Source organism: Mytilus californianus, unplaced genomic scaffold (assembly GCF_021869535.1).
Source record: "Mytilus californianus isolate M0D057914Y unplaced genomic scaffold, xbMytCali1.0.p SCAF_12, whole genome shotgun sequence".
Lineage (NCBI taxonomy): Eukaryota > Metazoa > Mollusca > Bivalvia > Mytilida > Mytilidae > Mytilus > Mytilus californianus.
The window spans coordinates 3,330,316-3,345,238 of NW_026262604.1; the positions used below are offsets into that span (position 1 = coordinate 3,330,316).

Genomic DNA, 14,923 nt, shown 5'->3' on the forward strand with positions numbered 1-14,923 from the left:
GCCAATTAAATAAAGAATAGAGAAAAATGGCCAACAAATAAAGAATAATGAGTCAATACTACAGAAAAAAACGCCAATTAAATAAAGAATAGAGAAAAATGGCCAACAAATAGAGAATAATGAGTCAATACTACAGAAAAAAAAGGCCAATTAAATAAAGAATAGAGAAAAATGGCCAACAAATAAAGAATAATGAGTCAATACTACAGAAAAAATGGCCAACAAATAAAGAATAATGAGTCAATACTACAGAAAAAATGGCCAACAAATAAAGAATAATGAGTCAATACTACAGAAAAAAACGCCAATTAAATAAAGAATAGAGAAAAATGGCCAACAAATAAAGAATAATGAGTCAATACTACAGAAAAAAAGGGCCAATTAAATAAAGAATAGAGAAAAATGGCCAACAAATAAAGAATAATGGGTCAATACTACAGAAAAAAGGGCCAATTAAATAAAGAATAGAGAAAAATGGCCAACAAATAAAGAATAATGGGTCAATACTACAGAAAAAAGGGCCAATTAAATAAAGAATAGAGAAAAATGGCCAACAAATAAAGAATAATGAGTCAATACTACAGAAAAAAACGCCAATTAAATAAAGAATAGAGAAAAATGGCCAACAAATAGAGAATAATGGGTCAATACTACAGAAAAAAAGGGCCAATTAAATAAAGAATAGAGAAAAATGGCCAACAAATAGAGAATAATGAGTCAATACTACAGAAAAAATGGCCAACAAATAAAGAATAATGAGTCAATACTACAGAAAAAAACGCCAATTAAATAAAGAATAGAGAAAAATGGCCAACAAATAGAGAATAATGGGTCAATACTACAGAAAAAAAAGGCCAATTAAATAAAGAATAGAGAAAAATGGCCAACAAATAAAGAATAATGAGTCAATACTACAGAAAAAAACGCCAATTAAATAAAGAATAGAGAAAAATGGCCAACAAATAGAGAATAATGGGTCAATACTACAGAAAAAAAGGGCCAATTAAATAAAGAATAGAGAAAAATGGCCAACAAATAGAGAATAATGAGTCAATACTACAGAAAAAATGGCCAACAAATAGAGAATAATGAGTCAATACTACAGAAAAAATGGCCAACAAATAAAGAATAATGAGTCAATACTACAGAAAAAAACGCCAATTAAATAAAGAATAGAGAAAAATGGCCAACAAATAAAGAATAATGAGTCAATACTACAGAAAAAAACGCCAATTAAATAAAGAATAGAGAAAAATGGCCAACAAATAGAGAATAATGAGTCAATACTACAGAAAAAAAAGGCCAATTAAATAAAGAATAGAGAAAAATGGCCAACAAATAAAGAATAATGAGTCAATACTACAGAAAAAATGGCCAACAAATAAAGAATAATGAGTCAATACTACAGAAAAAATGGCCAACAAATAAAGAATAATGAGTCAATACTACAGAAAAAAACGCCAATTAAATAAAGAATAGAGAAAAATGGCCAACAAATAAAGAATAATGAGTCAATACTACAGAAAAAAAGGGCCAATTAAATAAAGAATAGAGAAAAATGGCCAACAAATAAAGAATAATGAGTCAATACTACAGAAAAAAACGCCAATTAAATAAAGAATAGAGAAAAATGGCCAACAAATAGAGAATAATGAGTCAATACTACAGAAAAAAAAGGCCAATTAAATAAAGAATAGAGAAAAATGGCCAACAAATAAAGAATAATGAGTCAATACTACAGAAAAAATGGCCAACAAATAAAGAATAATGAGTCAATACTACAGAAAAAATGGCCAACAAATAAAGAATAATGAGTCAATACTACAGAAAAAAACGCCAATTAAATAAAGAATAGAGAAAAATGGCCAACAAATAAAGAATAATGAGTCAATACTACAGAAAAAAAGGGCCAATTAAATAAAGAATAGAGAAAAATGGCCAACAAATAAAGAATAATGGGTCAATACTACAGAAAAAAGGGCCAATTAAATAAAGAATAGAGAAAAATGGCCAACAAATAAAGAATAATGGGTCAATACTACAGAAAAAAGGGCCAATTAAATAAAGAATAGAGAAAAATGGCCAACAAATAAAGAATAATGAGTCAATACTACAGAAAAAAACGCCAATTAAATAAAGAATAGAGAAAAATGGCCAACAAATAGAGAATAATGGGTCAATACTACAGAAAAAAAGGGCCAATTAAATAAAGAATAGAGAAAAATGGCCAACAAATAGAGAATAATGAGTCAATACTACAGAAAAAATGGCCAACAAATAAAGAATAATGAGTCAATACTACAGAAAAAAACGCCAATTAAATAAAGAATAGAGAAAAATGGCCAACAAATAGAGAATAATGGGTCAATACTACAGAAAAAAAGGGCCAATTAAATAAAGAATAGAGAAAAATGGCCAACAAATAGAGAATAATGAGTCAATACTACAGAAAAAATGGCCAACAAATAAAGAATAATGAGTCAATACTACAGAAAAAAACGCCAATTAAATAAAGAATAGAGAAAAATGGCCAACAAATAAAGAATAATGAGTCAATACTACAGAAAAAAACGCCAATTAAATAAAGAATAGAGAAAAATGGCCAACAAATAGAGAATAATGGGTCAATACTACAGAAAAAAAGGGCCAATTAAATAAAGAATAGAGAAAAATGGCCAACAAATAGAGAATAATGAGTCAATACTACAGAAAAAATGGCCAACAAATAGAGAATAATGAGTCAATACTACAGAAAAAATGGCCAACAAATAAAGAATAATGAGTCAATACTACAGAAAAAAACGCCAATTAAATAAAGAATAGAGAAAAATGGCCAACAAATAGAGAATAATGAGTCAATACTACAGAAAAAAGGGCCAATTAAATAAAGAATAGAGAAAAATGGCCAACAAATAGAGAATAATGGGTCAATACTACAGAAAAAAGGGCCAATTAAATAAAGAATAGAGAAAAATGGCCAACAAATAGAGAATTATGAGTCAATACTACAGAAAAAAGGGCCAATTAAATAAAGAATAGAGAAAAATGGCCAACAAATAGAGAATAATGGGTCAATACTACAGAAAAAAGGGCCAATTAAATAAAGAATAGAGAAAAATGGCCAACAAATAGAGAATAATGAGTCAATACTACAGAAAAAAGGGCCAATTAAATAAAAAATAGAGAAAAATGGCCAACAAATAGAGAATAATGAGTCAATACTACAGAAAAAAAGGGCCAATTAAATAAAGAATAGAGAAAAATGGCCAACAAATAGAGAATAATGAGTCAATACTACAGAAAAAAGGGCCAATTAAATAAAGAATAGAAAAAAATGGCCAACAAATAGAGAATAATGAGTCAATACTACAGAAAAAAGGGCCAATTAAATAAAGAATAGAGAAAAATGTGCAAATTTTATAAAGAATAGAGAAAAATGGCTTGAAAAAATAAAGAATACAGAATTGAAGGAAGCCCTATCCAGACCCCCTTTAGAGGATCACAAAACATCATGTCTATGAATTACGAACTGTATAAGGGACAACGGTAAGGTGTTGAACGGCAAATTTAGGGAGGGGACTTAGTGGTCCAAATGATTCCGGTTGTCATAACCCATTCTCCCTTTTCAAGACAAAGATAATTGTTGAAATGTTAAAACAAACATAATCTTTTGACAAAACATATAGAATTAACACGTCTGTCACGTTTGGATAATAAGGGGTCATAGATTCATTTTCTTCAAAGTGATGATACAACTAATACATCATGGTCAACAACTTGAATTTAATGTCACATTTTATACGATATTATAAACCTATTTAACCTGTTATCATTACATTTCATATACAGTTATTCATGTTCTATGTACATATATTGTCTTTGCCCGAGGACGTACATATAAAAATATCATTGACAAGAAGTTTTGCTTATATCGGTTATTCTTATATATACAAACTTATTTCTGATAAAATAAATGAGACTTATGGTGATCAGATATAGCTATCTATATATATATAAACGAGTCTAAATTGAAAACAACGTTCAAACCTATGATTGACTAGAAGGTCGAACAACTGATGTTCTTAAACCCTGCATGCTGACTGCCATTGACGATTGTCAAATAAATTGATCACAAGGTGTAACAAAATGTATCTCTATATAAATTTAATACCAAGTAGAAAACAATAAACTTGCGGCAAAGATGGTAAACCACAACATGAGGTGCTAATTTATTTTACACCATATCCGGATTTCGACAATTTATGTCTCTTCAGTGATGTTAGGGATCGAAAAGTATTTGGAAGGCCATTTAATTTACCTCAATTTAGGATAGACTCTTGAATTTTAAAGAGTCAAAATAGGATGAACGGATTATATAAACCGGAGGGAAAATATAATACAAGCCCAAACGAAATAAATATAAACGAGTCTAAATTGAAAACAACGTTCAAAACTATGATTGCGGTGGATAAAAACCGCAATTTTTATACGTGTGCATGTAACAAATTTCGTTGAAGAGGGGTCTAAATACAGCACAAACAACATTTTCGAAAAGACCAAAAGAGTGAAAAAATATATTTTAACAAAACGCATTTGACTAACAGGTTGAACAACTGATGTTCTTAAACCCTGCTGACTGCCATTGACGATTGTCAAATAAATTGATCACAAGGTGTAACAATATGGATCTCTATATAAATTTAATACCAAGTAGAAAACAATAAACTTGCGGCAAAGATGGTAAACCACAACATGAGGTGCTAATTTATTTTACACCATATTTAGATTAGTATGCTTTTACAACATAACACCCTTCGTCACCAGTTTGATTGTTATAAAAAAAGTGAACGATTTTAGATTCATTAGTATATTGGTTTTTTTATTACTTTTTTTTTTAGATTTTCTTAATATTTTTGAAGACATCGACTTCATTCTAGCAAGGAGAGATCATTGAATTCAGACTACTAACAGCAAAATTCAGACTACTAACAGCAGAATAGCTAATCATTGTAAGGTATTATATACCAGTCCAATAATTTTGTGATCGTTTTGGGGTTGTTTTTTTACTATAACTATTGGATTTGACTTTGCAATCGTGTGATCACAGCACTCGTCGCAAATTCGGCCGATTCCGTACCTCCATATAGAAGGAGGGTACCGGTTTCGATCGAGGTTTGCCGATTGGAAAGAGAGCACCGAATTCATCAGCGGTTTGCCGATTTGAAAGAGGACACCGGATTCACCAGCGGTTTGCTGATTTGAAAGAGAGCACCGAATTCACCCTCGTTTTGCTGATTGAAATGAGGGCACAGATTCAAACGCGTTTTCCGATTGGAAGGAGGACACGGATTCAAACGAAGTTTGCCGTTTAGAAAGAAGGCATCGGATTCACCCGCGGTTTGCCGATTGGTGTGACAAGTGATGAATTCATTGCAGGCAATTTCTAACATGTCGTCGTTTATTGTCTGATTCTGGGGTTAATGCAACTCGGACTGTTCTATACTCCCTAATCCTGGACCGGTAAAATACCGTACATCGGTAAGTTATCTGTTTATTTAAGGGGATACGAGAGGGTAGGAATGCCCTTTACCGTCAGGCGTCCAACGGTCATTTTCGGCTATCGTTAGCGTCAAATTGGTTAAAAATTTACCGTGATTCGTCAAAATATCCTTATCGTGATTCGTCAGAGGTCTCTAATAATTATCGTTTCCGTTATTTTTGGAAAAAACTTAACGTGATTCGTCAAAAACACGTAAAAAATCGTCTAAAAGAAAGTGTACATTTTATCGTCATGGACCAAAAATTACCGTTAAAGTCATTTGGCAAGAATTGTTACCGTTATTCGTCTGAGGGTAACCCCATTACGACCCTCATACGAGAACGCTACAGGGGAGGTAATGAGGTTGCTAACGTAATATGTTATTTCGACGTCAAACGGCGACATATCTGGAAAAGATGCATTTTCGAGTGATTTTAATCCTTAGCTTGAAAACGAGTACATGGACCACTCTTTTTTAAAAGAACATTTGACTTGATACTGTATGAAGATTATTTGTACCATTTTTTATTAAAAAGTCACCGACGATCTTTTTTTTTTTATCGTGAAATTTTGATAAAAAATAATTATTTTCAAAGAATTGTTACACAAATTAAGAGGATACTTTTGTATCGTTGATATTCCAAATCGGTTTACAGAAATCTGCATGTGTTTATCTTTTGAAACAAAAAAGTTAAGGAAGTATATATGTCTTTCCAAAACATATACAAATGTCCAAGAAACCGAAATTTTAAGTAAATGTCTACAATTTCGACCCCATTTATCTCTATTCTATATATATATGTATACTGTACGTACAACAGATATGACGATAGACTGGAATACATATAGCTGATAGATTAAGCAGTAATTACGAAGTTTAAAAAAAATTGTGTAAACGGTTAACATTCAAAGCTTAGTCATTATAGCTGAGACAGATAACATAAGTCCTCGAATTTAACAGACGACAGACGATCGAACAACCAGGTGTAAATTCAACACAATGCATTTATCAAGCAAATAATTTGAACAAAGGCTTTAATACAAATGTATTATTTTGTACACTCAACGCCACAAAAGGTTGTCAGAATCATTCTTTTAATCAAAATTGTTTTTTATCATTGCATTGCTGCTTTTGATTGGACAGAAAAGAACGTAAAACTATGTGAAAATAGTTCACAAAAAAGTCCCTTTGACAACAAATAAAATAGAGCATTTCACTTCCTCTACTTTCGCACAAAATCTGAGGGAGAATTTTGTGAGCTTTGAATACTCTCCTGTCAGGCTGTCAGCTGAATCGTATTTATCATATGTTGACACAATCATAAATGTATTAGGCTCGGTAAGAACGCTTTAATATATAGCTAAATTTTAGCTTGTTATACTAAGTCCGATGTGGTCTAGTGGTTAGGATTTCTGGTTTTCACCCAGACGGTCCGAGTACACAGTTATTTCGTAGTGCATTTCTTTTAGACAATAAATGAAAATTAAAAAAATCCCACCTGCGCTTTCTCAATAATATTTTTACAGTGTGTTGTACTACTTTTGGGACAAATTATATCAAAATTATAGAAAACTTCATCGGCTCTAACTCAAAATATGGACAATTTTATGTTAAGGGGGTCTTCAAATCTTTTGACAGCTTCCGAAGTGCTAATTTTTAACATTTTTCAGCTCGACCAAATCACTACTTTACTTTTAAATTCATTACCCAAATTTTTTTACAGTGTCATTTCAACCCCCTACTTGCTATTTGAGTCATAAAACATGGAGAAATAAATTTGGAAGGGGTATAAAAAAAAATGGCAAGTAACACACTGTCCACACTAGGGACTACATTCGTGTGATCGGGTGAAACATGTAACATTTCATGAAAAAGATGAAAAAAGGATTCACAGAATCATCTAAGCGAAATAAATTGCAATTAATTCTCGCAGCATATATTATCATGCAGTTTGCATCTTCCACAGTGATGTGCCTTCAAGTGTCAATGAAACCGAGACCGGAATGAGATGGGTGACCATCACACCTACATAAGAATGTTCTTTCGCAAATAATGATTTTCTGTTTTAAAGTCATGTTGATGTTTATGCATTTCTTGTCATTTAGTCTGTTGTTATGACATCATCCCATCGGGGTATAAGTTAGATACAATAACTTAATTTCCTGTGTTTGCTACTCTAGCTCTACGATTCCTCTCCACTACTTAATCGCAGAACAGGAGCTATTCACTCCTGGCACACTTATACAGTGCGTTATCAACAATTTATTTGTATAGTGTTCAAGATTGACCTCTGAAGAGAGAGGAGTATATTTGAAATGATAGTATCAGATAAATTTCTCTTGGCGTGAATTTACATGGATGCACAACTATCCATGGATGATACAGTTATGTGCCGCGTACTCTATTGGCCGCTAATCAATTGAAAACTTTGAAAGAGACGAAAAAAGAAATGCATCGGCCGGGAATCGAACCCGGGCCGCCCGCGTGGCAGGCGAGCATTCTACCACTGAACCACCGATGCTTATAACTACTTAGTGTTTAACTTGATCATATATGGACACATGTTACCTGATATGTATGGTATATAGCATGTTAATCATACTGACGTTGTCGGCAGAAACGCGACACAAATATATTTGACAAGAGGAAATCGACGTTAATTTAGATCCCATCTGTTCAGCCGCAGTGTAATCGCAGCTCGTGGTTGAAATATAATGACCAGAAATATGCTACTGTCGGCTTCGTGTATAATTTGAAACTTACCGTGGTTAAAATCGTGATATGAAAAGGGGGAGGGATAATTAATCAAGTCTTTCAAAGGAGAATTAATAGCGAAATGAAAAATTCTGTAACGTGACATGATTTTCAGTTGTGGTTTCATATGGCAGACACATATTAGTCATTGATTCAACTGTATAGTCGACTCAGTATGGCACATATATATGTTTGAATGCATTATTATGCTGAATAAATGCGCCTTTATATTGAACGGTTTCTGCTTCCGATATTTACAACCTGGTAAAATTGTGTGAGCTTTGAATACTCTCCTGTCAGGCTGTCAGCTGAATCATATTTATCATATGTTGACACAATCATAAATGTATTAGGCTCGGTAAGAACGCTTTAATATATAGCTAAATTTTAGCTTGTTATACTAAGTCCGATGTGGTCTAGTGGTTAGGATTTCTGGTTTTCACCCAGACGGTCCGAGTACACAGTTATTTCGTAGTGCATTTCTTTTAGACAATAAATGAAAATTAAAAAAATCCCACCTGCGCTTTCTCAATAATATTTTTACAGTGTGTTGTACTACTTTTGGGACAAATTATATCAAAATTATAGAAAACTTCATCGGCTCTAACTCAAAATATGGACAATTTTATGTTAAGGGGGTCTTCAAATCTTTTGACAGCTTCCGAAGTGCTAATTTTTAACATTTTTCAGCTCGACCAAATCACTACTTTACTTTTAAATTCATTACCCAAATTTTTTTACAGTGTCATTTCAACCCCCTACTTGCTATTTGAGTCATAAAACATGGAGAAATAAATTTGGAAGGGGTATAAAAAAAAATGGCAAGTAACACACTGTCCACACTAGGGACTACATTCGTGTGATCGGGTGAAACATGTAACATTTCATGAAAAAGATGAAAAAAGGATTCACAGAATCATCTAAGCGAAATAAATTGCAATTAATTCTCGCAGCATATATTATCATGCAGTTTGCATCTTCCACAGTGATGTGCCTTCAAGTGTCAATGAAACCGAGACCGGAATGAGATGGGTGACCATCACACCTACATAAGAATGTTCTTTCGCAAATAATGATTTTCTGTTTTAAAGTCATGTTGATGTTTATGCATTTCTTGTCATTTAGTCTGTTGTTATGACATCATCCCATCGGGGTATAAGTTAGATACAATAACTTAATTTCCTGTGTTTGCTACTCTAGCTCTACGATTCCTCTCCACTACTTAATCGCAGAACAGGAGCTATTCACTCCTGGCACACTTATACAGTGCGTTATCAACAATTTATTTGTATAGTGTTCAAGATTGACCTCTGAAGAGAGAGGAGTATATTTGAAATGATAGTATCAGATAAATTTCTCTTGGCGTGAATTTACATGGATGCACAACTATCCATGGATGATACAGTTATGTGCCGCGTACTCTATTGGCCGCTAATCAATTGAAAACTTTGAAAGAGACGAAAAAAGAAATGCATCGGCCGGGAATCGAACCCGGGCCGCCCGCGTGGCAGGCGAGCATTCTACCACTGAACCACCGATGCTTATAACTACTTAGTGTTTAACTTGATCATATATGGACACATGTTACCTGATATGTATGGTATATAGCATGTTAATCATACTGACGTTGTCGGCAGAAACGCGACACAAATATATTTGACAAGAGGAAATCGACGTTAATTTAGATCCCATCTGTTCAGCCGCAGTGTAATCGCAGCTCGTGGTTGAAATATAATGACCAGAAATATGCTACTGTCGGCTTCGTGTATAATTTGAAACTTACCGTGGTTAAAATCGTGATATGAAAAGGGGGAGGGATAATTAATCAAGTCTTTCAAAGGAGAATTAATAGCGAAATGAAAAATTCTGTAACGTGACATGATTTTCAGTTGTGGTTTCATATGGCAGACACATATTAGTCATTGATTCAACTGTATAGTCGACTCAGTATGGCACATATATATGTTTGAATGCATTATTATGCTGAATAAATGCGCCTTTATATTGAACGGTTTCTGCTTCCGATATTTACAACCTGGTAAAATTGTGTGAGCTTTGAATACTCTCCTGTCAGGCTGTCAGCTGAATCATATTTATCATATGTTGACACAATCATAAATGTATTAGGCTCGGCAAGAACGCTTTAATATATAGCTTAATTTTAGCTTGTTATACTAAGTCCGATGTGGTCTAGTGGTTAGGATTTCTGGTTTTCACCCAGACGGCCCGGGTTCGATTCCCGGCGTCGGAGCTTTAATTTTTTTGTGATCGGGTGAAACATGTAACATTTCATGAAAAAGATGAAAAAAGGATTCACAGAATCATCTAAGCGAAATAAATTGCAATTAATTCTCGCAGCATATATTATCATGCAGTTTGCATCTTCCACAGTGATGTGCCTTCAAGTGTCAATGAAACCGAGACCGGAATGAGATGGGTGACCATCACACCTACATAAGAATGTTCTTTCGCAAATAATGATTTTCTGTTTTAAAGTCATGTTGATGTTTATGCATTTCTTGTCATTTAGTCTGTTGTTATGACATCATCCCATCGGGGTATAAGTTAGATACAATAACTTAATTTCCTGTGTTTGCTACTCTAGCTCTACGATTCCTCTCCACTACTTAATCGCAGAACAGGAGCTATTCACTCCTGGCACACTTATACAGTGCGTTATCAACAATTTATTTGTATAGTGTTCAAGATTGACCTCTGAAGAGAGAGGAGTATATTTGAAATGATAGTATCAGATAAATTTCTCTTGGCGTGAATTTACATGGATGCACAACTATCCATGGATGATACAGTTATGTGCCGCGTACTCTATTGGCCGCTAATCAATTGAAAACTTTGAAAGAGACGAAAAAAGAAATGCATCGGCCGGGAATCGAACCCGGGCCGCCCGCGTGGCAGGCGAGCATTCTACCACTGAACCACCGATGCTTATAACTACTTAGTGTTTAACTTGATCATATATGGACACATGTTACCTGATATGTATGGTATATAGCATGTTAATCATACTGACGTTGTCGGCAGAAACGCGACACAAATATATTTGACAAGAGGAAATCGACGTTAATTTAGATCCCATCTGTTCAGCCGCAGTGTAATCGCAGCTCGTGGTTGAAATATAATGACCAGAAATATGCTACTGTCGGCTTCGTGTATAATTTGAAACTTACCGTGGTTAAAATCGTGATATGAAAAGGGGGAGGGATAATTAATCAAGTCTTTCAAAGGAGAATTAATAGCGAAATGAAAAATTCTGTAACGTGACATGATTTTCAGTTGTGGTTTCATATGGCAGACACATATTAGTCATTGATTCAACTGTATAGTCGACTCAGTATGGCACATATATATGTTTGAATGCATTATTATGCTGAATAAATGCGCCTTTATATTGAACGGTTTCTGCTTCCGATATTTACAACCTGGTAAAATTGTGTGAGCTTTGAATACTCTCCTGTCAGGCTGTCAGCTGAATCATATTTATCATATGTTGACACAATCATAAATGTATTAGGCTCGGCAAGAACGCTTTAATATATAGCTTAATTTTAGCTTGTTATACTAAGTCCGATGTGGTCTAGTGGTTAGGATTTCTGGTTTTCACCCAGACGGCCCGGGTTCGATTCCCGGCGTCGGAGCTTTAATTTTTTTGTGATCGGGTGAAACATGTAACATTTCATGAAAAAGATGAAAAAAGGATTCACAGAATCATCTAAGCGAAATAAATTGCAATTAATTCTCGCAGCATATATTATCATGCAGTTTGCATCTTCCACAGTGATGTGCCTTCAAGTGTCAATGAAACCGAGACCGGAATGAGATGGGTGACCATCACACCTACATAAGAATGTTCTTTCGCAAATAATGATTTTCTGTTTTAAAGTCATGTTGATGTTTATGCATTTCTTGTCATTTAGTCTGTTGTTATGACATCATCCCATCGGGGTATAAGTTAGATACAATAACTTAATTTCCTGTGTTTGCTACTCTAGCTCTACGATTCCTCTCCACTACTTAATCGCAGAACAGGAGCTATTCACTCCTGGCACACTTATACAGTGCGTTATCAACAATTTATTTGTATAGTGTTCAAGATTGACCTCTGAAGAGAGAGGAGTATATTTGAAATGATAGTATCAGATAAATTTCTCTTGGCGTGAATTTACATGGATGCACAACTATCCATGGATGATACAGTTATGTGCCGCGTACTCTATTGGCCGCTAATCAATTGAAAACTTTGAAAGAGACGAAAAAAGAAATGCATCGGCCGGGAATCGAACCCGGGCCGCCCGCGTGGCAGGCGAGCATTCTACCACTGAACCACCGATGCTTATAACTACTTAGTGTTTAACTTGATCATATATGGACACATGTTACCTGATATGTATGGTATATAGCATGTTAATCATACTGACGTTGTCGGCAGAAACGCGACACAAATATATTTGACAAGAGGAAATCGACGTTAATTTAGATCCCATCTGTTCAGCCGCAGTGTAATCGCAGCTCGTGGTTGAAATATAATGACCAGAAATATGCTACTGTCGGCTTCGTGTATAATTTGAAACTTACCGTGGTTAAAATCGTGATATGAAAAGGGGGAGGGATAATTAATCAAGTCTTTCAAAGGAGAATTAATAGCGAAATGAAAAATTCTGTAACGTGACATGATTTTCAGTTGTGGTTTCATATGGCAGACACATATTAGTCATTGATTCAACTGTATAGTCGACTCAGTATGGCACATATATATGTTTGAATGCATTATTATGCTGAATAAATGCGCCTTTATATTGAACGGTTTCTGCTTCCGATATTTACAACCTGGTAAAATTGTGTGAGCTTTGAATACTCTCCTGTCAGGCTGTCAGCTGAATCATATTTATCATATGTTGACACAATCATAAATGTATTAGGCTCGGCAAGAACGCTTTAATATATAGCTTAATTTTAGCTTGTTATACTAAGTCCGATGTGGTCTAGTGGTTAGGATTTCTGGTTTTCACCCAGACGGCCCGGGTTCGATTCCCGGCGTCGGAGCTTTAATTTTTTTGTGATCGGGTGAAACATGTAACATTTCATGAAAAAGATGAAAAAAGGATTCACAGAATCATCTAAGCGAAATAAATTGCAATTAATTCTCGCAGCATATATTATCATGCAGTTTGCATCTTCCACAGTGATGTGCCTTCAAGTGTCAATGAAACCGAGACCGGAATGAGATGGGTGACCATCACACCTACATAAGAATGTTCTTTCGCAAATAATGATTTTCTGTTTTAAAGTCATGTTGATGTTTATGCATTTCTTGTCATTTAGTCTGTTGTTATGACATCATCCCATCGGGGTATAAGTTAGATACAATAACTTAATTTCCTGTGTTTGCTACTCTAGCTCTACGATTCCTCTCCACTACTTAATCGCAGAACAGGAGCTATTCACTCCTGGCACACTTATACAGTGCGTTATCAACAATTTATTTGTATAGTGTTCAAGATTGACCTCTGAAGAGAGAGGAGTATATTTGAAATGATAGTATCAGATAAATTTCTCTTGGCGTGAATTTACATGGATGCACAACTATCCATGGATGATACAGTTATGTGCCGCGTACTCTATTGGCCGCTAATCAATTGAAAACTTTGAAAGAGACGAAAAAAGAAATGCATCGGCCGGGAATCGAACCCGGGCCGCCCGCGTGGCAGGCGAGCATTCTACCACTGAACCACCGATGCTTATAACTACTTAGTGTTTAACTTGATCATATATGGACACATGTTACCTGATATGTATGGTATATAGCATGTTAATCATACTGACGTTGTCGGCAGAAACGCGACACAAATATATTTGACAAGAGGAAATCGACGTTAATTTAGATCCCATCTGTTCAGCCGCAGTGTAATCGCAGCTCGTGGTTGAAATATAATGACCAGAAATATGCTACTGTCGGCTTCGTGTATAATTTGAAACTTACCGTGGTTAAAATCGTGATATGAAAAGGGGGAGGGATAATTAATCAAGTCTTTCAAAGGAGAATTAATAGCGAAATGAAAAATTCTGTAACGTGACATGATTTTCAGTTGTGGTTTCATATGGCAGACACATATTAGTCATTGATTCAACTGTATAGTCGACTCAGTATGGCACATATATATGTTTGAATGCATTATTATGCTGAATAAATGCGCCTTTATATTGAACGGTTTCTGCTTCCGATATTTACAACCTGGTAAAATTGTGTGAGCTTTGAATACTCTCCTGTCAGGCTGTCAGCTGAATCATATTTATCATATGTTGACACAATCATAAATGTATTAGGCTCGGCAAGAACGCTTTAATATATAGCTTAATTTTAGCTTGTTATACTAAGTCCGATGTGGTCTAGTGGTTAGGATTTCTGGTTTTCACCCAGACGGCCCGGGTTCGATTCCCGGCGTCGGAGCTTTAATTTTTTTGTGATCGGGTGAAACATGTAACATTTCATGAAAAAGATGAAAAAAGGATTCACAGAATCATCTAAGCGAAATAAATTGCAATTAATTCTCGCAGCATATATTATCATGCAGTTTGCATCTTCCACAGTGATGTGCCTTCAAGTGTCAATG

General features: G+C 34.6%; 9 non-coding genes across 9 annotated transcripts; 4 read left to right on the plus strand and 5 right to left on the minus strand.

The window, feature by feature from the left end:
• Positions 1 to 7,990: 7,990 nt before the first annotated feature.
• Trnag-gcc (transfer RNA glycine (anticodon GCC)) lies at positions 7,991 to 8,061 on the minus strand. The gene has a single exon. It is a non-coding gene; the product is annotated as a tRNA-Gly (tRNA).
• A 1,703-nt stretch (positions 8,062 to 9,764) lies between these two features.
• On the minus strand, positions 9,765 to 9,835 carry Trnag-gcc (transfer RNA glycine (anticodon GCC)). The gene has a single exon. It is a non-coding gene; the product is annotated as a tRNA-Gly (tRNA).
• Positions 9,836 to 10,473: 638 nt separating this feature from the next.
• Positions 10,474 to 10,545, plus strand: Trnae-uuc (transfer RNA glutamic acid (anticodon UUC)). The gene has a single exon. It is a non-coding gene; the product is annotated as a tRNA-Glu (tRNA).
• Positions 10,546 to 11,169: 624 nt separating this feature from the next.
• Trnag-gcc (transfer RNA glycine (anticodon GCC)) lies at positions 11,170 to 11,240 on the minus strand. The gene has a single exon. It is a non-coding gene; the product is annotated as a tRNA-Gly (tRNA).
• A 638-nt stretch (positions 11,241 to 11,878) lies between these two features.
• Trnae-uuc (transfer RNA glutamic acid (anticodon UUC)) lies at positions 11,879 to 11,950 on the plus strand. The gene has a single exon. It is a non-coding gene; the product is annotated as a tRNA-Glu (tRNA).
• A 624-nt stretch (positions 11,951 to 12,574) lies between these two features.
• Positions 12,575 to 12,645, minus strand: Trnag-gcc (transfer RNA glycine (anticodon GCC)). The gene has a single exon. It is a non-coding gene; the product is annotated as a tRNA-Gly (tRNA).
• A 638-nt stretch (positions 12,646 to 13,283) lies between these two features.
• Positions 13,284 to 13,355, plus strand: Trnae-uuc (transfer RNA glutamic acid (anticodon UUC)). Its single transcript has one exon. It is a non-coding gene; the product is annotated as a tRNA-Glu (tRNA).
• Positions 13,356 to 13,979: 624 nt separating this feature from the next.
• Positions 13,980 to 14,050, minus strand: Trnag-gcc (transfer RNA glycine (anticodon GCC)). Its single transcript has one exon. It is a non-coding gene; the product is annotated as a tRNA-Gly (tRNA).
• Positions 14,051 to 14,688: 638 nt separating this feature from the next.
• On the plus strand, positions 14,689 to 14,760 carry Trnae-uuc (transfer RNA glutamic acid (anticodon UUC)). The gene has a single exon. It is a non-coding gene; the product is annotated as a tRNA-Glu (tRNA).
• The last annotated feature ends 163 nt before the right edge of the window (positions 14,761 to 14,923 follow it).